The sequence below is a fragment of the Tamandua tetradactyla genome, chromosome 5 (assembly GCF_023851605.1).
Source record: "Tamandua tetradactyla isolate mTamTet1 chromosome 5, mTamTet1.pri, whole genome shotgun sequence".
NCBI classification, from domain to species: domain Eukaryota; kingdom Metazoa; phylum Chordata; class Mammalia; order Pilosa; family Myrmecophagidae; genus Tamandua; species Tamandua tetradactyla.
The window spans coordinates 48,136,661-48,163,029 of record NC_135331.1 but is presented as its reverse complement, the minus strand read 5'-3'; the positions used below and the strand labels follow the sequence as shown (position 1 = coordinate 48,163,029).

Here is a 26,369-nt window from a genome sequence, read left to right as displayed (position 1 = left end):
TTATCGTCTTGATCTTCTCACTCAGTCTTGCTGGAAGTCCCTGTTTCTGTGTCATTTGAAATCTTCTCATTGCTACTTTGACCCTGACAATCTAAGATATCTGATATGTGACAACATTGGTTTATAAAATGTAATCTTTATTTCAGGTACCATATTATGAATACTGGAATGAGATATGATTGGCAGAATTTATATTAATTAATTAAACCTCTTTAAATATTTGCAGATACGTCTTTCAATTTATGTTGTAAATTTATGCAAAATATGCAAGCCAGAAGGTTCCCCAGTTTTGATGTAATAAAATCTGGTATTCCTCCTATAAACTCCTAGGGTTTTCCCCCAGCTCCACTGAAAGATGAAAGTGCCAAACTGTCCTTTTTTTTTTTTCAGTCCTTCTCCTTGGAATTCCTGTCATTCTTTTTTAGTATACCTTATTTCTTCATGGAAATAGCCCTGTTTAGTTTATTAAAAATTCATGGGACACAATTTTCTCTTGAGTACACAAGGCCTACGGCTTTCAGGCATGTCTATATTATCGCCAAAAACCTACCTATATATTTAAAAGATTCATGAAGTTAGAAAGTTACGATTGGCTGAGTGTCAGCAATTCTTTTTTTAGAGTTATAGAAACACAGGATTATAAAGAACTATAAACAAGCATTCATCCTACCTTTACCTCTGGAAAGACTTGCCCTGTATCAATCAAAACAGATAAATAATTTGTCTTATTCTTAAAAAAAAAAAAAAAAAACAATGTCAACACCCATATTGGTATTTAGATATTTCGATGAAGGACTTTATTTTTAGTGCAAAGATATCTTTTGTTGCAATGACCATTATCATTTCCCTTACTTGAAAAAGAAATAGGGTCTATCTTCAAAAAATCCCTATTTTTCAAGATTACATGCCTCCTGAGTTATTCCTCAAGTTTCTAAATCTTCTTAAATTGGGAATCTGGATATTAGTTGACTTCTTTGAACCCACAGCTTTCAGTACATTTCAGAAATTTGGTATTCTTTCTGTATTGTTGATGTTATCACCCTAGCATTGAGCACTGGGTTTGACACGTATTAAAAATGTTAAAGATCAAGGACTCCAATACATCGCAGATTAACAAATGGAGTCCATCAGAGTGTGGAAACTGAAAAGTTGTGACATGCGGCCAAAGACTCAAACTGCTTTACTGAGATCTTCTTACATTTAATATTACAGTTCTCCTCTGCTGCTAGTTTTGTCCAAGAGTACAAAAATCAAGTAAAACTAGGTACAATTTATGTCCCTGGTGTCAGAGCCTCTCAGAAATACTTATCCAGATTATTCTATTCCTTTATTCCCCTCAGGTCTACAAACCTGTCTAGAAGAAAAAGATGGTGAAGATTTTTACCCATATATGAGATCATGAAAGGAACTGAAAATTAGTTTTGAGCCTAAACACCTCAGAATGTTTAATATTAATAACAGCAATAACTTATCAAGTGATACTGTGTTCCAAGGTGTGCAGATTTGAAGCTATTATGTACCCCAGAAAAACCATGTCCTTTAATCCTCATTTAATATTGCTGAGAGGGATCTTTTTTATTGTTCCCATGGAGATGAGCCCCACACAATTGTGGTTGGTGACTAATGATTAGATGGTTCCATGGAGCTGTGTCTCCACCCATTCAAGCTGGTATTGCTTACTGAAGCTTTTTAAGAGGGAATCATTTTGGAAAAAGCTTGAGAGCCACCAGAACCAAACAGAGAGCTTTGGAGATGAAGGAAAATGCCTCTGGGGAAGCCTTGTAAAATGAGGAGAGAAAGCTAGTAGAAGTCACCATGTGCCTTTCCAGCTGAGAGAGAAACCCTGAACTGTGTTAGCCTTCTTGAACCAAGGTATCTTTCCTTGGATGCCTTAAATTGTACATTTTTATAGCATTGCTTTCATTTGGACATTTTCATAACCTTAGAACTATAAACTTGCAACTTAATAAATTCCCCTTTTCAAAAGCCATTCCAATTCTGGTATTTCACATTCCAGCAGCTTACAAACTAGAACACAAGGGCTATGCTAAAAAGCTAAAAAGCACTCTGAAGATACAATTTTATATAATGCCCAGGATAACCATACTAGCTGAGTGATATCACTTCCGTTTCTCAAGTGGAAAAACTGAGTCTTAGATTAAATGATCCACCCAAAATTGTAAAGCTAAGGAATGGCAGAAAAAAAAACATTTATTTCAGTCTTTTTTATTTCAAAGGTTTGTTGTTTTCTACTATGCCAATATTTTATTAACTGATGTCCTAAAAATTCACTTCTTAATATGGATAAAAATTGAAGTTTTGGAGAAACATGAAAGTGAAAGCTGATAAACATCTTTTTAAAAATAAAGGTACATTTTTAATTAAGGTATATTGGAGAGGCTGGAGGGAAGTGCCTGAAAATGTAGAGCTGCCATGTTTCTTGAAGATGATTGTATAACGATACTGCTTTCACAATGTGACTGTGTGACTGTGAAAACCTTGTATCTGATGCTCCTTTTATCTATGGTATGGACAGATGAGTAAAAAATATGGATTAAAAATAAATAAATAAAAGGGAGGAACAAATGTTAAAATAAAAAAAAAAATCAAACTCATGCAACAGACACTGTGTTAGTCAGGGTTCTCCAGAGAAACAGAGTAACAAGAGATATCTGTAAATATAAGATTTATAAAATTGTCTCATGTAATTATGGGAATGCAAGAGTCCAAAATCCTTAGAGTAGGTTGTGAGACTGGCAACTCCAAGAAAGGGTCTTGACTAAGTGTCAATGGCTGAGAGATTCCAAACAGAGTTGAGAGGTTAACCTGGAGGTTATTCTTACGCATTAAGTAGATATCACCTTGTTGTTCAAGATGTAGTGGAGAGGCTGGAGGGAACTGCCTGAAAATGTAGAGCTGTGTTCCAGTAGCCATGTCTCTTGATGATGATTGAACAATGATATAGCTTTCACAATGAGACTCTGTGAATGTGAAAACCTTGTGTCTGATGCTCCTTTTATCTACTTTATCAACAGAAGAATAGAACATATGGAATAAAAATAAATAATAGGGGGAACAAATGTTAAAATAAATTTAGTTTGAAATGCTAGTGGTAAATGAAAGCGAGGGGCAAGGGGTATGGTATGTATAATCTATTTTTTCTCTATTATCATTTTATTTATTTTTCTGTTGTCTTTTTATTTCTTTTTCTAAATTGACGCAAATGTTCTAAGAAATGATGAATATGCAACTATGTGATGATATTAAGAATTACTGATTGTATATGTAGAATGGAATGATATCTTAATGTTTTGTTTGTTGTTAATTTTTTTATCTAATGTTTTTTATTGTGAAAAATAACATATATTCAAAAAAGTAATGAATTTCCAAGTACATTTTAAAAATATTTATACAATAGATTTTAAAATTCAGTATGGGTTACCGTTCCACAATTTTTCATTTTTTCTACTAGCTCCTCCAAGACTTTGAAGACCAAAAGAAATATCAATATATTGATTCAGCAGTCATATTTATTTATTAAATCCCATCTTCCATAAAAAAATAAAATAAAATAAAGGTACAGAAAGACATTTAATTAAATTACAAAGGATAATACAACTGACAAGAGATTCTGCTCAGTCTCAGGAAGGAGAGCCCATTAAGCAGAACTATGCTGCTATCGTCACAGAGAGCTGACTGTAGGATTTTTTAAATATGTTTTCATATATTCATATATAACATTATATATATTCATACATGTGTATATGCCAAGAAGATTGCACAACCAAATTTCCTTCTATTCCAACTTCTTCCATTTCAGCACCTGACAACATTCAGGTAGGAATGAGTCAAAGGATAATAAAAAATAAATACTAGAGTATTAAACAGAACTGCAGATGGATTTGCACACTTTTCCCTTATTAAATTTCAACAGAAGAGCAATTTTTTTAGAAATGTAAAATGTCACATAACTTATTAGAAAGACTAATATCCAAACTGGAGTAGAGTTTAGATATTATCTAATCCAATTTCCTCGTTTTGCAGATAAAAAAGTATTTAAGTGGAGCGGTTATTTGTGAACACAGGTGAATAATGGTAGAGCTGAGTCTGGTAGCCAGGTGCCTTAGTCTTCCCCTAAAGCTTCTTTTCCACCTCTTACACTGCTGCCCTCGAGTAGAATAAAGTGAATAGGTCGTCTTTGGAATCTATTGAATTGGGATTCCCAATACCCAGGTTCTATTCCTAATCTGCCGCTAAGTAATTGCAAGATCTTTAGCAAATCACTTCACTACAGTGATTTTCAAATTTTTTCCCTCAGTAAACAGGCACGAAAATACTTGTGCTGTTTAGCATCAATGGTGATTTTAAAGTTCAAATGAGATGAAATATGTGAAAAAAATCTGAAAATATACGACTTTATGCAAGTATAAGGTAGTTTTGTATAATAAAGAACTTGTTTGGTCTTTGTATAATAATGAGCTTGTGCCTATGCAGCGGTTAATAGCGGCTGATGCATATCAACTATTCAACAATGGTTACCCTTTCTCTCATTGGCTTTCAATCCTTCATCTGAAAAATGAATGAGTCTGGACTAGATGATTGCTATGATGCAACATGTCCTGCTAAGGTCTTTTGCAACTAAAAAATCATCTGAGGTTTTATAGCGTATATCCTGGTCACAATACTAATGAAATTAGTATATAACATATATATAACATAGACACTGTCCTTATGCTTCTTGTCTGGTCAACAAACAAAATCTCTAATTTTAAAAGCTCTGCTTACTGGTTCTCAAAGTGTCCAAGTTTTTCTTCCAAAGGTTGTCTTTTCCCAAATAATAACAGAATAGAGGTTTCTCCCTTCTTATTCTCACAATAAGGAAACAACTCCTTCAAAGAACAGAGACTTTAGGCCTAAATCCCAGATTATCTATTTATAGCTGAGTAAATTTGGACAAGGTATTAAGTCCCTTAGGATTTCAATGCTGCACATATATACAATGGGTATCATCATGCACCTTTTAGAAATATTGTCAGAATGGAAGGAAGTACCCTATATTCAGTACCTAGGACAGAGCCAAATACAGAGCAGATGTTCATTAAATGTTAATTTCCCTCCTGCTTTTCCTAGTCCCTCTGAGGGAAATTGCCCAGGCCCATAAAAAGGCCAGAATCCTCATGATGGAGACACTGCTGTCTAGAACTGCTTAAAGTGGAAGAGTATCAAGCAGTGCAAAGTTTTATCCAACTGATGATTCATGGAGATGACGACTCATTGCCAGGAGAAGGGCCAAGAATCAAGTCACATAGAAACCTCTAGTCAGGATATTATTCAAGTGGTGAAGAGAAGGGTGTTACTGAGGAAGTGAACAAGAGGCATAAATGAAGCCTAAGCATTAAAGGTTTTTGCCATGAATGCTCATTTCCAAGCAAAAAATATATTTGCCTAATCATCCACTATCCTATACAAGATATTCAGTCTTCAAAAAATTATGAAGCATATGAAAAAGAAAAAGTAAAGCTGACACACACACATACATGCTTTTTGAAGAGGAGAAATAAACAGTTATCAGAGCAAAACAAGATTAGGCACAGATACTGGAATTTTCAGACAGAGAATTTAAAATAGCCGTGGTTAATGTAGTGTTGTACGCTATAGTATAATAATATAATATAGAAAATAAAACATTTTGTAGGAGAAGAGGAAGCTTTTTATAAGGGCTAATTTCAGCAGAAAATGGCAACTATAAAAAGAATCAAATGGAAATTCTAGAAATCAAAAGCTGAGGTAAAGAAGGTCTTCAATGGACTCATCAGTCAACTTGACACAGCTGAGGAGAGATTCAGTGGCCTTGAAGTCAAGTTATGAATGTAGACTGAGACAAAAGTTTTTTAAATAAAGTTTTCCACTTTAAGAACATTATTCTAAGTGTTAACAAATGATAGAGTCTCTTCATTTATTTCTTAGCTTCTTATACTTTCCCCATGTCATACTCAACTATTGCATGATTGTACATTATGTCATCATCTTTGATTCTTTTTAGACTTTGTTAGAGTATTTCTAACAACATTTCTGGTGTCTTTGTGGTTAAAATATTGTATTTTTTTTTTATGGGCAGGCACCACGAATCGAACCCGGGTCTCTGGCATGGCAGGTGAGAACTCTGCCTGTTGAGCCATCGTGGCCCACCCAAAATATTGTATTTTATATGTTCAACATTGTTTTTGGTTTTCTTGTACACTTAATTGATAAAAGCCTGGGTACACACTCTTCAAATTTTTGAAGACCTTTCTTCAATGTCTTTTATGTCTTCTTCAAATGTCTTTTGTGAATAAACTGCTATTTCTGGATACTGTTGAAAATTTCTCTTTTTCACTGGTGTTCTGACTTCAATGACTAGGCACAGAGTTCATCATAAATCTTCCTTTGGTGAGCCTCTTTCAGTACAGAGATCATTTGCTTCTCCCACACTAGGAGTGGTTCTTTGGTTTTTTATTTTATTTATTTTCTCAATTGACTTTTTACTCTCTTTCTGGAACTTCTTTTTGATGCCTTTTCTTTTCCTTGGTTTAAACTCAGAATCCCTTAACTTTTCCTAGTTTCAATAACTTTTTATTTATAGTACAGATTCTGAAATAAATCTTTAATTTTATTTATTTGATAACAATTTGGTCATCAGGAACATTTTGCAAACTAGTTAGTCCATTGAATTTATTAGTTAAGCCATTGTTGATTAAATTTCAGTTATTTACTTCTACTGTATTCTTCAGTATTTTTCCTTGTTGATAAGATAATTTTATTACTTTTTCTATAAGTGAAAAATACTCTCAAATCTCTAAAAAGGCACTAATTAGAAAAATTGTAGGTTCTTTCCTGTTCTCTAAATTATTCATTTTCCCCTCTCAGTCAGTTGTTCTGTATGTTTTACCTCTATTCTTTCATTTATTTATTTATTGATTTTTGGTTTTGATCATGATCATTGTTGAGTTTTAGGCCTTGAAACATTATTTGACTGTTGGGGAAATCTCAAAATCAGAGGGAGGAGTGGGCTTTCCAACTTCAGTAGAAGATTACAGTTTGGGAGAGATAATCTATCTTCCTGCTCTCCATCATATCAAGTGTGATAATTTGCATCAGTGGCAATGGAGGTGAGTCTAGTGGCATGGTAGTACGTGTTGAATGGAGGTGGAACTAGTGGCAACGTCTTAAGCTGAATGTTCCTGAAATCCGTCAGGCCTACATTCCTGGCCATTCTTTGAGCCTTGTTTCTCCAGGCTTCCTGTTGATTCTGTGAACTAGCTGAAAGCTAGATTCAAACAAAGCCCTCTACCACTAAAGGCCTTGGTTGTCTGAAGGAACTCTTCCTCACAAGTCCAATTATTCTTCATTTATACTCATGAAATAAATGAAGGTCTTCTTTTTAAAACACAACTCTGGCAATTATATAAGTCTGTTTCTTTCTAGACCTTGCCCTTTATGGGAGGGATGTATGCAGCTTCTAGGAAAGTAAGTAGGAGTCTTGATAGGAGGCTTTCCCATATCAAGGGGCAGAAAGAAAAGTGCCTTTCTCTCTCCCATATTCCTTCAGTTCTAGTTTGCTAGCTGCTGGAATGTGGTATATCAGAAACAGCATGGCTTTTAAAAAGGGGAATTTATTAAGTTGCAAATTTACAGTCCTGAGGTTGTGAAAACGTCCAAATTAAGGCACCAACAAGAGGTTACCTTCACTCAAGAAAGGCCAATGAAGCTGGGATTACACATGCTGACATCTGCTAGTTTTCTCTCCCAGTTTCTTGTCTCATGAAGCTCCCCTGGGGCTTTCTGCTGCATGGACTCTTTTGGTTCTGGTGACTTTTGTGGCTGTAAAGTTTTTGGCAAGGTGATTCCCTCTTAAAGAGCTCCAGTAAGCAACCCCACCTTGAATGGGTGGAGACACATCTCCATAGAAACCATCTAATCTAAAGTTACCACCCACAATTTGGTGGGTCATGGCTCCATGGAAACATTTAAAAAGCCTCCCCCACTCCAGAAATATTCAATGAGGATTAAGGGACATGACTTTCCTGGTGTACATAATAGTTTCAAACCAGCACACCCACCTTTCTCATTTTCCTTGGTTTGATCTGTTTAATAAAGTTGTGGTAATAGGTCTATTGCTGTTGATTCTGTGAACCAGCTGTCATGTTATCTTGAAGTGTCTATTCATGGCTCCTTTATGTAATAAACAGGAAGAGGGAAGGACACAATCACCCCATTTGTTAAGAATGTGATTCTTTCATTTTTTTAAAGGTTGAATCTGAGCTTGTAGCTCTGATATTTTGTACTAGAGACTAGTATTATGTACTATGGTTTCTTCTGATCAATTTCCATCACCAATTAAGTTCATATTTTTCTTTTGTCATGTAAATGTTTTAAAATGGTTGGACCTCTGATGCCACTTCTTTCCTAGAGCTGGTATATTTTAATTTCTTCTTCTCCTCCTTTTCTTTTTTTTTTCATCATTTAAACAAACACTTTTCTATGTTCTAATTGAAACTTAGGAGGCAGGGCAGGATAATCATGGGCTCAGTCACCATCTGGTTTTGTCATTATATGAAATTTCCATTCTTTACCTATTCAGCCAATGATTTTCAATCTCAGCTGCACCTTGGGGAGTTTAGAAAAAAAAAAAAAACTGCTTCAGCCTCAGTCCCAACGATGATGATTTATTTAATCTGTAATGGAACGTGGGCATCACTAGCTTTTAAAAGCTCCCTAGGTGATTGTAATATGTATTCAAGTTTCAGGACCACTCTCCTAAGCAAATATATGGCCATCTTTAAATAGAGGAGTGAATTCTCAAGCTTCAGTGTCTTTGGAAAAAATCACAGGAAATTCTAGGGCACCACATTTGAAATACTGATTAAGTGGGAGTCTTATGGTCATTTCTACTTTCTTACCTTCTTCAAAGAGAATAGGTACTTGAAAAATTTTTAAATAGTTACTGAATTCTGTTTCTTTCTGTTTCTATTCATGTGTAGTTTGGGGTGGGGTGGGGGATGGGGGTTACCCCTGTCCTTACCCATGGCAGAGGAAGATAACATGACATTGTTTCAAAGTCCTTAGTGCTATGTACAGGGAAGCAATTTACCAACATTCAGTTGAAGTTGGCATGGAATACACACATCACATGTGATCCCCAACTCAGCTTTTCACAGAACTTCTCAAATACCAACTGACTCATTCATCTTCTTAGAACCACCTTAATAGTCCATTCTGAGACTCCTCACTATTATTCAAAGCTAGTCAAGGTTGTTTTTCAAGATTACTGGTCTCTCAAACAACAGAGATAATCACGGACATAATTTTCATCACGAAAAATAGGGCAGTTATTCCTTCATACTTTAAAAAATGACATTAGAATAAAATGTTCTTTTTTATTTTTTCAGGATAAAAGCAAGGGCAAGGACCCAATTTGTTCCTCATTACCAAGGATATGAATTCTCCAAAATCAGAAGGAAAGGGAACTACCTCTGTGTCCTTGTATGCCATATCAGAGTTTAGCTTTTCTCTAAAACCAAAAAGCCCTTTCAAAGCTCACAGGGTCTCAGAACACATTACAATACAGAGCTAGAAAACCTTTTCCCATTGGTGATGAAAACTGTTGTACAGGTCCTTATCCAACATGAAGGTAAAGTACTTTCAAGTAGCCTGCCAAACTAGAAGGTCAAATATTTTCAAATGTTATAAAAACTTGTGGAGACGTTAAATTACTTTACAGTTTTGTGATAGCCAATTATATAAGAATATTTTTCACAAACTAAAATTCTGATGTTTGCGTAAGGCAATTTTAATGACATGACCTTAAAACCAGGACAATCAAAATCAAAAATTAAATAATTTTAAAATAGAAATAATTCTGCAGTGTCCAAATTAGTGTTGTTTTGAAAAAAGAAATCTGGACTGTATCTGAGTTTTTTATCCCATTATGAAATGTACACTTAAATTCCACATCGAATGTGTAGTTCCTTTTAATTATAATCCATTTAATGCAACAGCATATCCAACTTATTAATTCTTAATTATGTATTATAGAAGCAGCCAAAAAAAATCTCTTCTGTTTATTGCTGGAAAATGTCCCATGGAAAGAAATGAAATGCAGGCTGTTCTGAAAGTAGTAATTAAGAAATCAGGATCTAAAATTCACTCAAATAAAACTTAGGGCAAAAGCATGTGTTTATATCCTTTCTATGAAATTCATAAAATCTTGTCTGGAAAACATTGTCTGGTACATTGTAAGGCAGAAAATTCAGATGAATTTAATTTGCATCATAATAACTTCAGATGAAAACAGTATTACATAAAAAGGTGATGGTGCCTGAAAGACTAAGCACCAAAATGTGGGGGGAGATTGTCAAAAATTACCCAGGATAATATATGTCAACTATGTCAATGCTTGTTTCAAAGGGAAACTTAATACAAGAACACTTAATACATACACCAATTCAACAAATATTTAGTGAATGCCTATTACATACCAGGCATGCCCTAGATGCTATAGATGCAGTTGGGAGTGTTGACTACCAGAATCTTTCCTCTCATGAATCTCTTGGTCTACTGGAATATGCACATGTTTATCAAATAATCAAAAACCAATTAAAGGCTGGGCCACGGTGGCTCAGCAGGCAGAGTTCTCACCTGTCATGCCGGAGACCCGGGTTTGATTCCCAATGCCTGCCCATGCAAAAAGAAAAAGAAAAAAGACAATTAGACTAAATGCAATGTGTGCTGAGTGCTAAAATGGTACATGGTGCTATGAAAGTGTGTTACCTGTGGATTCAAGAAGCAAGGATGCTATAAAATACAATAATTTTGTATTTCCAGTTAAAAGACAGCTCAAATTAATCAAAATCCATGAGTCCATCCCATCAATACAGTTAATAATATGATGCACTACTGTAGTTGAATTAAGAGGAAGACTTGAAAACTTCTAGAAACTAATCATGAAAAACATGGTTAGCATTATATTGATATGGAAATGCTACAAGCTTAAACATCTGCTGTCAATTCTAGAATTGGCCTGTGATAGGAATTTCTGTATCTGAAATTGAGCCTTTTAGGCATCGTTAAATTTAAAGAAAGACGTGAGATCTTCATAAGAATGTGATGATGAAAAGTCAAGCTTCCTTTTGGATGGGATCTCTTAAAGCAGAGGAAAAACACAGCCATAAACCTTGAGCTGATTGTTATTATCTAGGCTGATGCATTTGACATGAATTCATCTCTAATGAGTGAGATAAAGTTGGATTAAATTATGTGTATCTATTATTTTGGAGTTTAGGCAGGTATGTCATCCAAAGTAAAAAGTCCAAGGTACTGACATCCATCTTTGTTTTTGATGACAGTGAACAGGTTAACTTACTCAGGGAACTTGTTAACATGGTCTATAATATTCTACTGTATCACAAGGACATCTTGAAATCTACTAATTATTAAAAGCTTTCAGGTTATTTGAAAAGGATAAAGATATGAGTTCAATATCAAATCTACTCTTTGAAATTTAGATATTTTCTTATTTATAGGATTCAAAGGACATCAATGAGCCATCACATGATTGTATGATATACTATTTTTATAAGTTTAAAAACTAAAACAATGCATAAAAGGTCTATGTAATACAAATATTTATTTTATGGTTCTCTTAACTAAATGTTTAAAACTCCTGTTTCACTCCTTAGCCATCAAGGCAGTGAGAAAATATCACTCTTACTCACAAATAAAAGACCCTCTCTACATTAATTATTAAAAGTGTGAGAACAGAAATTCTTACAAAGCTACCAGGGAAAAAATCAAACAAAGCCAATTTCATGAATTTTTCGCAGAAGTTACCACCTGTGGCTAATAAAAGATAGCCAGAGAAGAATCTAGCATTCCTCACAAATATTTCAATCTTTAACCATTTTAAGGCTTTACTGCATCAGTTACTTTACTGCAGTCTGAATAACTGGAATTTTGATATGCATATATGTACAAAAACTATAAATTTTTTCTCATTTAGCAGTTATGAACCTTACCCATGGGAAGTTAGGTAGAAATTAGGTCTCTGTATGCATATGCTTTAATATTTTAGTTAGCAGAAAAGATGAAATTATGCAACTCAATTTTGAATTTTCTATGCTCAAATTATAGCAATAAAAAAGTTTTTAAGAGCACTTAAAGAAAAGCTCAAAAAGGTGGGCTAAACCACACCTGGATATCCAAGCTATCCAATAAGTTTGAAAATGTGATCAAGTTATTGAGATGACCAAAAACTAGAGGCCAATCCAATTTTCGAATTCAGAAGATATAATTTTTTGTCTATTGTGATGTGACCCTAATGTAGAAGTAGATAACATGTTCTTTGTTTTATTTTTAAAAGTAAAATAGATAAAACATTTGTTTTACTTTACCCAGGTAAATGCAGAAAATTAGAGTACTTTGTATAAGTGGCTTCAATATCATAATTTTTCATCAGTAGAATTTCATGACCTAATATCTTCAAAATTATCTTAGGAAAAATTTCTGAGTAAATATATTTAGAGACCAACCAAGCTTGTCAGTAAAGCCTGCTAAATACTCAGGCCTTAATATGTTTTGTGAGTAGAAAAGTAAATACTATGAGGTTAGAGTCTATAAGCCCTATTTTCCTATCTTAATGAAAAAAAGAGAAAAGAAAATATTTTAGTCCAACCACGGAAAATGTGAATTTGTTTAAGTTTGAAATTTATAACTAAAGACCACATTTTGACTTCTAACTCCAGATTTATATACTTACTGGGAATATCAAAATACAATTCATGTGGCCAAGAAATTATCAAAAACATGATATAAAAAAAGAAGAAAGAATCTATTGAGTTGGAATGAGAATTGAGATAAAAGATATCACTTAGTGGGAGGCAGAGTAAATGAAAAGAGAATCATGACTAGAAATATCCTAGTTTTCAAATTTAGTGATAAGGAACACAGCAACGACAGCACACAAAGTAGCTTGTGTATTAAGGCAGAAATATCAGGCTGGCCATAAATTACATAGCATTAAACATAACAGAAAACACATGGGGAGCAATAAATGCTCTACTCATACAAAAATTCACAGCTTTAAATGTTTTGTAAAAAAATCTATAAATATTAAAATGAGGGAATAAGAAACCATTTAATTCAAAATTACGTTGAAAGGCAAAAAAAAAACAATACAGTAGAATAAAGTAATTGATGATTAAAGAGAAATTGATAAGTTAAAAGCAGAAAAAGAGCAAATGAGATCATGAAAGGGAAGGGTGATAGAGAAGAGAATGGAAATCATAACACTGCTATCCGAAATTTGATGACAACAGGTTGGAAAGCATCAATCAAATAGACGATTCTCTAAAATTGACTTAAGAAAGAATATATATGGAAAAAAACCAGGGAATTGACTAAATATTGCTTTAACTAATAAAAGGATACAATCAAGTGTTAAAGACTTCTCCCGAGACCCTAGAAAATTTCACTCACTAAGTTTATTTTTCAGAAACTGAATACCCCCAGATTGTTCCTAGACCAGATAAGCCCTGAAAACCAGAGTTACTGTTCTCTCCAAAGACATCAACTGGTTGCATCCCCCTACCCCATAATGTCAACACTCCTTTCCAACATGAAGAAGTTAGAATGGCCATAGTCCAAATATCCCTGAAGATCGGAAGAAGGATCAAATGAGAGGAAGTTGTAACAAAAAGAAGACAAGATTTAACAAGTGTTTATGACCACTGCATCATTATATTGATATTTCTTTTTAGTCTAGTGTATTAATTAGAACAGTTAGAAGGAAATACCTGAAATTATGGAACTGTAACGCGTAGCATACTTTTAAATTTGTTGTGTAACTACTTGTTCAACTGTACTTTGAAATTTATCTTTTATCTGCATATATGTTATCTTTCACAATAAAAAATGTTTAAAAAATAAAAAAGGATTCTAAGCACCAGTGAAAAACAATTTGGAAATAGAATGGAAAAATCCCATTTGTGATATCATTAATATATAAAAAGTAGTAATAAATAGCATAAGATATGAAGAACCAATATAAAGAAAAATTTAAAACCTTTCTGTGGAACATAAAAAATGTTTACATAAAGAGAAAACGGGATGTTTCTGCATGGGAGGACTCATAACTATTTGTATTTTCTTCAAAGTTCTAACTATATTTAATGTAAAAAAGTACAGTAAGTAAGTTTGGGGAGAACATGAATAAGTGATAATAAAGTTCATCTGGAAGAATAGGAACAGCCAGGGAAATTTTGTAAAGAAAAGCTAAAAGACTGCAGCTACCCTATCATATATTTAAAATACATAATAAAGTTACATTAGTGTAAACAATGTGGAACTCATGACTGAGAAAACAACCATAAATTTTGACACAGAATATAAATCCCAGAAAACGATCCAACTACAAATAAACATTTAGTATAAAGTAGTGATTCAAATTTGTGGGAAATGTTTAATAAAGGGTACTGAGACCATTGGTTTATCGTATTCAGAAAAATTAAGGTAAATCTTTTTCTAATATTATAAACCCAAATTAATTTTCCATTAGAACAAAGGCTTAAAATTTAAAAAAAACAAAGATTAATGTTAACACAGAGATTATTTCTTTATGAAAAACTAACTTACAAGAAATTGACACAATAGGCAAAGTATTTGCTAATTCCAATAGAAAAATGGTTCAAAAATATAAAAAAAGGCAAATTGCAGAAGGAATAATAAAAATTGTCTAATTTTTAGACATATGCAAAGTTCAAGGGGATCCCTGGTGTCTTTGCATGCCTGGCATCTTTCCTTTGAGGTTTCACGTGGTTTAGTAGGACTGTCAACAATAGAAGAAAGCACTTCTAAACCCAGTGGTTTTAGATGACCTATGCTTCTCCAATCAGACTCTTAAACATGATGTTGAATGGCCTTGAATATACAAAAGAAAGAGAAGGACTTAAAGCTAAGTCATCTGAAGGCAGCACCACAGAAGAGAATATCTACAACGATTACATTCTGGTTTCCCATCTCAGATTCTATGAGCTACTAGTGTTCTTTCAATAACCCCTTCTAATGTAGTCAGAATCTGGTAGTGTTGCAGACTGTTAAACATCACTAGCGGTCATGAAATATAAATCAAAACAACCGGACGTCATTTTTAACCAAAATTTAATAAAAATTTAATGAAATGATAATAGGCAAAAGGTTTTATGAATAAGAAAGAAAACCATAGAAAGTTTCAAATGCATTTAATTTTTCTTTGCATTTTTTTGTTTGAAAAAATCAAATGTTAAGGACATTAAGTTGAAAATTAAAAAATGGAGGATCCACTACCCAATCTGCTTTCCCAAAGTTAACAGAATGTTCCCCATTAACTTTACAAAGATAACGTTAGTATTTTTTAAAGCCTGATAAAAATAATGTATCAGTCAGGTCCCTGCAGGGAAGAGATGACAAACCAAATCTGGTAATTTAAAAAAATCCCATTTGTGGAGACTTACAGAGATTAAAGAACTTCCCTGTGCACTTGCAGTGGAAAAGTCGAGCTATAAACGCAAGCATAGCTAAACTTTAGATCACCACTTTTTGCCTCTTTAGTATCGTATGCTGAAGCACAAATTGTGAGGTAAGACATGAAGAGGAAATAGACTGAAGAGATTCGTAAGGGTCAGAACATAAAACGCATGCAATTAAATGATAGCAATAACCATTTTGTGAGTCAATTACATGTTGAGTAATAAACTGCACTTACCACCACCTGATGACTCACTGTTCATCTTTGGTAGTAGTTACCCTTCACTATTTTAGCACAATGACATTATTGCTTTTACAAAAATGGCATGTGCTTATTATAAGAAATCAAGAAAGAGGAGAGTTTAAAAATCATACACTCAACACTGAAATCATTGTTTTTAATATGTGAACATTATTCTATACATCATTATATACATGCATAAAAGTAGCAGGAGAGGGATGCATAGAGATAGAATTATAATGGGATGACCCTCTGAATTTATTATTTTAAATAAACATTTAATGTTAAATATTTTAAATTTACAGAAAATTTGCAAAGATATTTCAATTTTCTCATATACCTGAAACTGCTCAGATGGCATCACTGGTGAATTCTACCTAACATTAAAAGAAGGAATGATAAAACTACTACACAAACCTTCCAAAAAATAGAAACAGAAGGAAACTTCCTAATTTGTTCTATGAGGCCAGAATTAACTTAATACCCAAACCAAATAAAGATGCTATGGTAGTTAGATTCAGTTGTCAACTTGGCCAGGTGAAAGCACCTAGTTCTGTTGCTGTGGACATGAGCCAATGGTAGGTGAATCTCATCTGTTGCTAATTACATCCGCAGTCGGCTAGGAGGCGTGTCTGCTGCAATGAGTGACGTTTAACTTAATTGGCTTGTGCTTAAATGAGAGAACGCAATGTAGCACAGTCTAGCAGCTTGGCATTCCTCATCTCAGCACTTGCAGCTCAGCCCGGGCCCTTGGAGATGGAGAAAGAAATCACCCCGGGGAAAGTTGTTGGAACCCAGGGGCCTGGAGAGAAGACCAGCAGAGACCATCCTGTGCCTTCCACGTAAGAAAAGAGCCTCAGTGGAAAGTTAGCTGCCTTTCCTCTGAAGAACCAACAAAATAAATCCCCTTTTATTAAAAGCCAATCCATCTCTGGTGTGTTGCATTCCGGCAGCTAGCAAACTAGAACAGATGCTTATAAAAAGGGAAACTACAGAACAATCTCCTCATAAATACAGATGCAAAGAACCCTCAATGAAATTATTGCAAATAAAAAATTCAATAATGTATTAAAAGAGTTATACAACATGATCTAGTGAGAGTTATTCCAGGCATCCAGGGCTATTTCAACATTTGAAAATCAAAAACGTAGCCCACCGCATCAACTGGCTAAAGAATGAAAATCATATAATCATATTAGTTGACATAAAAATAATTTGACAAAATCCGATACCCATTCATGAGAAAAAAAAAACCCTCAGCAAACTAAGCATCGAAAAAAAAATCCTCAACTTGACAATACGACTTGATATACAAACTTGATTTTGTATATGTAAACAAACAAAAAAACCTTACAGATAATATAATGTTGAGAAACTGAATGCTTTCCCCCTAAGACTGGGAATAAGGCAAAGATGTCCCTTCTTGCCACTCCTACTCAACGTTGTGCTGTAAATCCTAGCTGTGACAAGAAAAAGAAAAAGAAACAAAAGGAATACAGGTTGGAAAGAAAGAAATAAAACTGTCTTTGCTCACAGATAACAAGATTTGGTATGTAGAAACCAAAAAAAAAATTAACAACAACAAAAAACAAAAATCTCCTGGAACAAAATAAAAGAGTATAGCAAGGCCACAAGATACAACATAAATATACAGAAGACAATTGCTTTCCTATGTGGACAATTTTAATTTGAGATTAAAAAAATACTATTCACAGTATTTTTTCACCAAAAAATATGAAATAGTTATAACTGAACCTAATGAAATATGTTGAGGATCTGTACACAGAAATCAATAAAACTCTGATGAAAGAAGTCAAAGATGATCTAAATAAATGAATGGATATTCCGTGTTAATAGATTAGAAAACTCAATGTTCTTAAATCAATTGTCCCCCACATGACCTATAGATTCAGTGCAACTCCAAACAAAATTTCAGCAAGCTATTTTATAGATATCAACAAACTTTTCTAAAGTTTACATGGAAAGGCAAATGACTTGGAATAGCCAACACTATACTGAAGAAATCAACATTATTTCTAGACTTACTCTAAAGCTACAGTAATCAAAACAGTGTGGTGATTGGTGAAAGAATAGATACACAGATGACAGGAGCAGAATAGAAGCCAAAATAAAACTGCATAAATATAGTCAATTGATCTTTGTAAAGGATAAAAGGCAATTCAATGGAGAAGGAATAGTCTCTTCAACAATATTGCTGGAACCGTTAGATTTCCATATGCAAGGAAATGAGCCTAGACACATACCTAATACTGTTCACAAAAAATAATCCTAAAATGGATCATAGACCAAAAACATGTAAAACTATAAAATATTCCTTGAAAAATATATAGGAGAAAATCTAAGTGACCTTGGGATTGGCGGTAAGGATTTAGATGCAATACCAAAAGCATGATCCATGAAAGAAAAAGAAATGGTGGACTGTATTAAAAATAAAAACTTCTATTCTGTGACAACATTGTTAAAGGAAGTGAGAAGACAAGCCACAGAATGAGAGAAAACACATATTTGATAAAAGACTTTCATCCAAAATATATAAAGAACATTTAAAACTCAACAATAAGTGTCTTAGTTTGCCAGGGCTGCTGTAACAAATACCACCGACCGGTTGTTTAAAACAGCAGGAAGTTAAAGTCTCATGGTGTTAGAGAACCAAAGTCCAAAATCAAGTGTCAGAAAACCAGGCTTTCTCTGAAGTCGGTAGCATTGTCATGGAGACCTACCAGCAATCCATGCCTCAATCTCTATTACATGCCGACTATCTCCTGTCTCCTCCTGTGTCCAAATTTCCTGTTTATAATGACTCTGGTCATATTGGACTAAGGCCCACCCTGACTTAGTTTGGCTTCTTCTTAACTAAAAACAATTTCAAATGAGTTTATATAATGAAAATGTCTTTGTGGAGAATGTGATTCGATCCTTATCAATTAAAAAAACTTAAAATAGTCTGAGTTGTAATCCAAATAGCCCTGATCTTTGATAAATTATTGTATAGATATATAGCAAAAAAAAAAGTCAGTTGCCTGTGTGTGTGTGTGTGTATGGTTCTACTTCTGGAAGTTTTATTCTGTTCCACTGATCTATATATTTGTCTCTGACAATACTACACGGTCTTAGCTTATGTTTATCGTATGTCTTGAAATTAGGTAGAATGCAATATTAGAGGTCAAAAAAGCAGGGGATAAAGGATAAGGATGTTTGTTTGTTCATTTGTTTTATTTCTTTTTCTGGAGTAATGTGAATGTTCTAAAATTGATCGTGGTCATGAAAGCACAACCATGTGATGATACTGTGCACCACTGATTGTACACTTCGGGGGGATTGTATGGTATATGACTCTATCTCATTAAAATTACATTTAAAAAAATAACCAATCCTCAAAACATGGGCAAGAGATCTGAACAGACATCTCACCAAAGATATAAAGATGTTAAATAAGCACATGCAGACATGCTCAATATAATTTGTCATTAGGGAATTGCAAATTAAAAAAAAATAAGATAGCACTGTATACTTAATAGAATGACTGAAATCCAAAACAAAATGGCAATTTCGATTTCTGTTGAGGATGCAGAATAACAAGAACTATAAATGATCACTAGAAGGAATGCAAAATGGTAAATCCTCTTTTGAGGAGAGTTTGGTGGTTTCTTACTGTTTTCAATATTGTCCTACAGTTCTTAGATGTTCTCTTTTTTTTTTTTTTTCTTTTTTCTCTTTGCATTTCAGTTTGGTAAATTTCTATTGACCTAACTTTGAGCTCGATTGACTTTAGCTCAACCATGTCAAATCTGTTGATATACCCACCTTTTAGTGTTTCTGACGTCTAGCATTTCCTTTAGATTTCTTTCTTAGAGTTTTTATCTTTCTGCTTACACTACCCACAGGTTCTTGTGTATTTTCTACTTTTTTTCCATTAAAGCTTCTAATATATTAGTCATAGTTACTTCAGTTTTGCCTATCTGACAATTTCAATATTCATAACATATCTGAGTCTAATTCTGATGGTTGTCTCTTATGACTGTTTTTCTTAACTTTTATCATGCCTTGTAATCATTTGTTGAAAGCTGGACATCTGTCTAGGGTAATAGGAACCAATAGGTATCAAGGCCTTTAGTATGAGGATTTATGTTAGGTTGGCAAGGAGTTGGGCTGTGTTTACAATTTGCTTGGTTAGCAGGGGCTCCAGATTCCTCTGGTGGTCTTGTTTTTGTTTTCCATTTTGGCTTGGAGCTTCCACAAGGACTGCTCGTCAGACAGAATCTGTGTCTTGCAGCTTTCAGTTGCAATCCACTCCTGTTGTACTGCAGCCCTGTTGGTGTGAAGTCAGGTGGGGAGGAGAGGGAGTGTTGCACAATCATTCAATTGAACTTCAGTGTGGTCAGCCTGTGTCTCCGAGCTTTGTATTTTGCATATGTTTCCCCGGTAGCATAGTTTTTCCCTCCTGCCCTCACTCCCTTCTCTAGATGGGAGTCTATTCCCATGAAGCCCTGACCCTGTTTACTATATTTTTAACCCCTTAGGTAAACTGGAAGGCTGCAGGTTACTTGAAGAGAAGGAATTCCATTCATCCAACTGGGATAAGACTCTACAAAGTCATTCCCATGGAGACTGCACCTCTGTATGGGAGAATACTCTGGGTATATTTCATGATTGATCTTCCTCTCTCCCTACCAGAGCCAGGAGGGTTCTTTCTAATGTCTTTACTGTGAGACCCTCTTGGAGTCCCTATAGGGAAGGCCCACAGAAGTGTGGGGGCCCCTAACACTGTGGACCCAGGAGTTTCTCATTCTCACAGAAGACCACATTCAGCACCCAGCAATTCATCAAAATTTCCCTTTATGTGGTCCTACCAGTTTTGACTTGGGGTGGCTTCTGGGCCAAGTAAGCATATCTCAGCTGTGATTCTCTGTATTCAACAGTCTCTCCAGATTTGGGATTGTGGTTTGACCTGCTGCCTCAGTTCTCTGGTGAGTCCAAGAAAAATCATTGATTTTCAGTTTCTCTAGTTTTTCTCATGGAAAAGTCCTTGGAGTTCTTTACATATCAGAACGAAAACTGGACGTTTCGCATCTTTTTTTAAACAAGAGCATCAGTTCTAATTTTTAAATAAATTTAAAGTAAATATGTAGAACTTTTTATACCATGGGAGCTCTCAGTCTTGAAAAGGTTCCTTTAAGATTGTGCATAACATTAAGTTCAAGTCATTTTTAAACTAGCTTTTCAGCTTTAGACAGAATGACTGCTGCTATAAAGGATTTTTTTCAATGGCATTCTTACTTTTCATCCATCATTCTCTACTCTGCCTTCCTAATTTTTGTCTTATATATTATTGTTTTTACATTGTGAGGTTATAATATTATTGTTTTTATATTGTGGGGTGTTTTCATTATTGCCACAGTTATTTATTCTTAGCTCTCTATAAAACAGACACAATCCTCACCTCCAAACTGTTTTACTGCCATGACTTTCTCTCTTCTGAAGTCTCTATTTTGATTCATCTATGTATTGACTGGATTTGTTATTGAGTAGTACTTTTTTTCAAGAAGGGCTCATATACAGTATTCCCTGAGTTATTTCATGTTTTAAAGGTGGTACTGGAGCCTTTATAGTACACTAATGTCTTGAGCTCATGGAAACATTCTGCTTCCCTCAGAATTTTTTCAGATATTGTCCTTTCTTCTGGCTCTGAATAATGCTGTGGAGAAAGTTGATGGTGGGAAATGTGTTTCCTTTTGGAAATTACTTACAAAACGTAACTAGTGTATGTGTACCTGTGTAGTTCTACATCATTTTTTTCCTGTAACACTGTCTTTCTCTTCAATTCCTTCATTTTAGGTGCATTTTCTTTTTGCATTATGTCTGAAATTTATCCATTTCTATTTGTCTGGTTCACTATGTAGCTCTTCAGTACAGTTTAATATCTTCTTTCTAATTGCCTTAGTTCATCTTCTTTTAAAATTCTATTCCTTTGCGTCTCTCAAACCTCTCTTCTTTTACACTAATTTGATTTTCAGCCATATCTTTTGTTCTTATTTCAAATTTATTTCTTGTTTACATAAAAATGTTTTTGATTTTCAACTTTTTTCTTTGCTCTGCAGTTTCCCCATTTCCAACATATACTAATACATTTTTTAACTTGTCTTTGTATATTATTTCCTTAAATTTATATTATTGAATTCTAGAGAATAAAAAAGCCATGAAAATTTTCCTTTGTTGCTTAAACTATTTTTTTTCAAATTGGCTGAAATTTATATCACTAGGTAAACACCCTTTTCTTATTTGGTTGCTTGTAAAGAAAAAAAAAATTTTTGCTGTTTTTAATTTTTGGTGTTGTTTTCATTATTGTTGTTCATTATTTTCGGTGATAATTGATGAGGGAAATTTTGTGACCAAGAACTCTCTGCCATATTACTTAGAAAACTCCTAGTAGATATTTTATCCTCATTTTATAGATGAAGAAAGTGAGCCTCAAAGAAAGGCAATAACTCTCTCAAGATTGCACTAGCATAGGAGATGAGGGATAGATAAAGATAGACTGGGTAAATTGAGATTTTAAATCCTGTGTTTTAGCCAGGGTGGTCTTGTTTACAACAACTCCCATCTCTGTATTACGTGTAATTATTTTTCAGATGTCCTCAAAATTAGTATTTTTGACCCTGTTTGTGAATCTAATAAATTCTCATACACACCATCTGGTTTGTATCACTGACAGGCCAATCAGCCTTGACATTGATAAGATATGAAGACGATGTATGTATAATCTCACCCATAGATTAGCTCACACCCTCTTCAGGCTATGGAGGAATGGGTGGACATTTAGACACCAGGTACTTCAGGAATTCAAGATGCAAAGTAATTCCAAAAAATCCATTCCCATGAAAACTCAGAGAGAAGCTTTCCAGGCTTCTTTAAATGGAAAGAAGCCACTTTAAATGGAATCTTTTTCACCTTTACACTATCACATTTTGTAAAGGAACCAAAGCCTTAGTTATTTTCCAGAAATGTGCACGTGCCCAATACATAGACAGATACTGGAATGTTTTTTGTGTGTCCATGTATGTATGTATATATGTCTTATACACATACACACTGAGTCACTGACCATCCCAAGTGTGTGAACATCTTGAGACAGCCGTCATCCCAGGCTTGAGGGACACTGCATTCCTAAATCCCACAACAGAGTCTTCTTAAAAATAATCACTCACTGCTTTTCTCTTTGAAAACCATGTAAAACAATCTCCTGAAAAGGATACAGGATAATTAAATATACAGTTCCATATAAAATGTCTATATACATCTTCCTTTCCATAAAAGATAATACGAAAGTAATAGATGCTTCTGCTAAAATCTGTGGTCTAGGGAAGCAAGTCCTACAGTATTAACAATCAATGGAAAATAACTTGAAACAACCATCATTGGTCATTATGTATCTGAAGTGATTGAATTTGCAACTCATATTAATAGTCTTCTTTTAGGAAACATCTGACTCTGTTTAATGGACGTTTATCTGTGTCTTTTTCCTTCTCTGTCATTCTGTCTTTTCTTCTTCCTTTCCTCCTTCATTCATACCTTCCTTCCTTCCCTTATTCTGCTACCAAGGCACAATTAATGTATAATTTAAGCCAGTTTTTACTACAAAAACATCAATTTCATATGACTTAGCCTACCCAACAAACAAAATGATATCGGGATGAGATTTCAAGCAAATAGTCAGCATTAGTTGCCCAAATATCAAGACTGTATTATTATCATATCTATAAAAATATTACATTGAACTGTCTTGCTCTCTGAGATATGAGCTATGACTTGCTGAAAGAGCAGAAGCAGTATAATTAGGGGTTGCGGTTGGATGTGAGACATGAGTATAAAATGATTCTTAAATCCTACATTAATTTTTAATGCGTGTGTCTTCATGAAAGCTAAGGAAGGCATCAGGACTCTAATTCCACTCTACTAATTGTTGATGGCCCTAATTTGTTGAACTATACTGTTTATTTGAGATAAGTGAATGCATGCGACCAATTTAGGTACATTTTTTTTTCCTGAGGATCTGTTCATTCAAAAGTTATCCTTGAATGTCCTACATGCTCAGGACTGCGTCTTCCAGGTCCACTTCTCCCTTCCAAGGCTGCTGTCATGCTACTGCTTTTAGTAACTGAGAGCTCCAAGAGACTGATGCTCCCTCACTATTCAAAAGTATTTTCCTGGATGGAACTTGAAGTTCACATGATCAGCTAGTTATTTAAACAAATACCTCTATAACATTTGGATAAAAATCTTACTAAAAGGTCTTGTTTTTGCTGATATTTTGTGATTTCCTGTTTTATTTTAGTTTCCAAGCTGCTATAACAAATACCACACAAAGCGTTGACTTAAATAAGGGGAGTGTATTATAGCAGGGTTTCATAGGTTGCAGGACTTGCATCTTCTAGGGGGTGGTAGCATTATGGGGAGTCGACAATACTTGGTTTTCTGCTCACACATCAATGTCCTCTCCTTTCTCCTCCATCTCCTGTTCCTCTCCTTGACGTTTTCTTTATGAGGCCTCTAGTAATAAGGTTATGTCCCACCCTGATTCAGTAGGCTGTACCTTAAAAAAAATTAACATCTTCTAAAGGTCTTATTTACAATAGGTTCACAGCCATAGGAATGGGACTTAGAACATGTTTTTCTGGGGTATATAATTCAACCTACCACACTTTTCTATGAAAAGGGTGTCTTCTCTTTATAATTGCTTTGACAGGAGGAAAAAGTAAACACAGTTAAGGCCCTGCACTTCACATTTTATTTACACTTTTGCAAAAATGTATTCCCTGTTGTAAAGATCCAGAAATGGATAGCACAATGCTATCTGGTGGGAGCACAATAGTATAAGTACATTGAGTGTAGCTGAATCTGAGTATGGTTGAAGGAGAAGGGCTGAGTGGGTGGATGACATCAGAAGGAAAGATAGAGGACAAAGACTATCATTAAGCTATACCATTAAGTTAGTATAACTTAATGATGCTTAGAGTAGACAGTGATGGTGATCAGATTTACAAATATAAGAATGTTTTTGCATGAGGGAGAACAAATGAATGTCAGCATTGCAAGTTACTGAAAATGGGATGGTACACAGGAAAAAAATGCCACCAATGCAAGCTAGGGCTTATAGTTAACAGTAAAATTGTAATATGCTTCCATGAATGTAACAAAGGTATATGCCAAAACTAAATGTCAATTAATGGGAGTTATAGGGGAGGGGCATGGGATTCTTTGCAGAAGAAACAAAAATGCCCTCATATAGATTGTGGTGATGAAGGTATGGCTATGTGATTACACCCAAAACCACTGATTTTTTACTTACAGTGGATTATGTGATGTGTGAATAAAACTGTTTAAAAATGAACAGAGAGATATAAATGCTGGAGAAAATGTAGAGAAAGAGATGTACCTATTCACCATTGGTCGAGAAGCAGAGTAGTGCAGCCCCTCTGGAGGGCAGTGTGCTGACTCCACAGTAGGTTAGGGGTGAGATTGCCATTTGATCCTGCAACTTGTTACTAGGTGTATGCTTGCAAGAACTGAGAGTGGGGACACAAATGGACATTTGCACATTGGTGTTAATGGAAGCAGTGTTTGCAATTTGCAATGAATGGAGGTGGCCTAAGGGTACATAGACTGAGGTATGAAGGGGGGAATTGTGGTGTATACACCTAAGGACTACTGAGCAGCTGCAAGAAAGAATGAAGTTGTAAGACATGCAACTAGGTGAATGAACATTGAGGGCAGTATGTTGAATGAAATGTCAGAAACAAAAGGACAAATATTATCATGTCTCACTCATTTGGACTAACTATAATATGTAAACTCAGAAAATTGAGATCTAGAGTGTAGTTTATCAGGTCTATTGTAAACATTCCTAGATTGTAAACTTTTACAGCATTAACATTTATTCCAGAGTTGTAACTGTTACTTTCAAGTTCTGAGATGCTAACTTTTTGTGTATAACCTGATTGTTCTCTGGAACTTTAGGTATTTGTGTGATACCTGAGACTCAGAGTTAGAGCTTTGAAGCTATCAAAGTCAGCATTATCCCATACAACAAATGTTAAGAAAGTTGAAAGAGTGATCAGACTTCAACTAGAGATATGAATGAAGCTAGTCTGGATAAGACTAAGGCAAACCAGAATACAGGGCAAAAGATGGTTTCAACTTCTCTGTGAAACCAAAGGAAGAAATATTTATTTGACGCAAAATTTAAATTTTTAGCACCATACTAGTTTAACTTGTATGATTAGCTTATTTGAAGACCACAATTACATGGAGTCTTGAATAGACAGTGAGAGTTTGTGGGTTTGTACAGGTAAGTGTGATGCCCCAAAACACCCCAGAGTAGTTTAGGCAGAGAATAAAAACTATTTGCAAATCTCCTTGGAAGGACTGGGGAGAAGGGAGTAAATATTAAACTTCCCCACCTGGGGAATTCCTGATATTATTACAAGCCTTGGGGCCCACAAATTTTTATGCCTAGCCCTCAGTCTTGGGGTTCACCCCCATGAGACTTTATTCTGCCAAGAAGTTAAACCTA

The 26,369-nt window shown here is 34.5% G+C and overlaps 1 long non-coding RNA gene across 1 annotated transcript in view; it reads right to left on the bottom strand.

The window, feature by feature from the left end:
- LOC143682409 (uncharacterized) overlaps positions 1-26,369 on the bottom strand; it is a 150,332-nt gene that overhangs the window by 109,955 nt on the left and 14,008 nt on the right. The window contains exon 3 of the long non-coding RNA XR_013175117.1: positions 10,678-10,713. This is a non-coding gene — a long non-coding RNA (uncharacterized LOC143682409). The remainder of the gene's footprint in view (positions 1-10,677; positions 10,714-26,369) is intronic.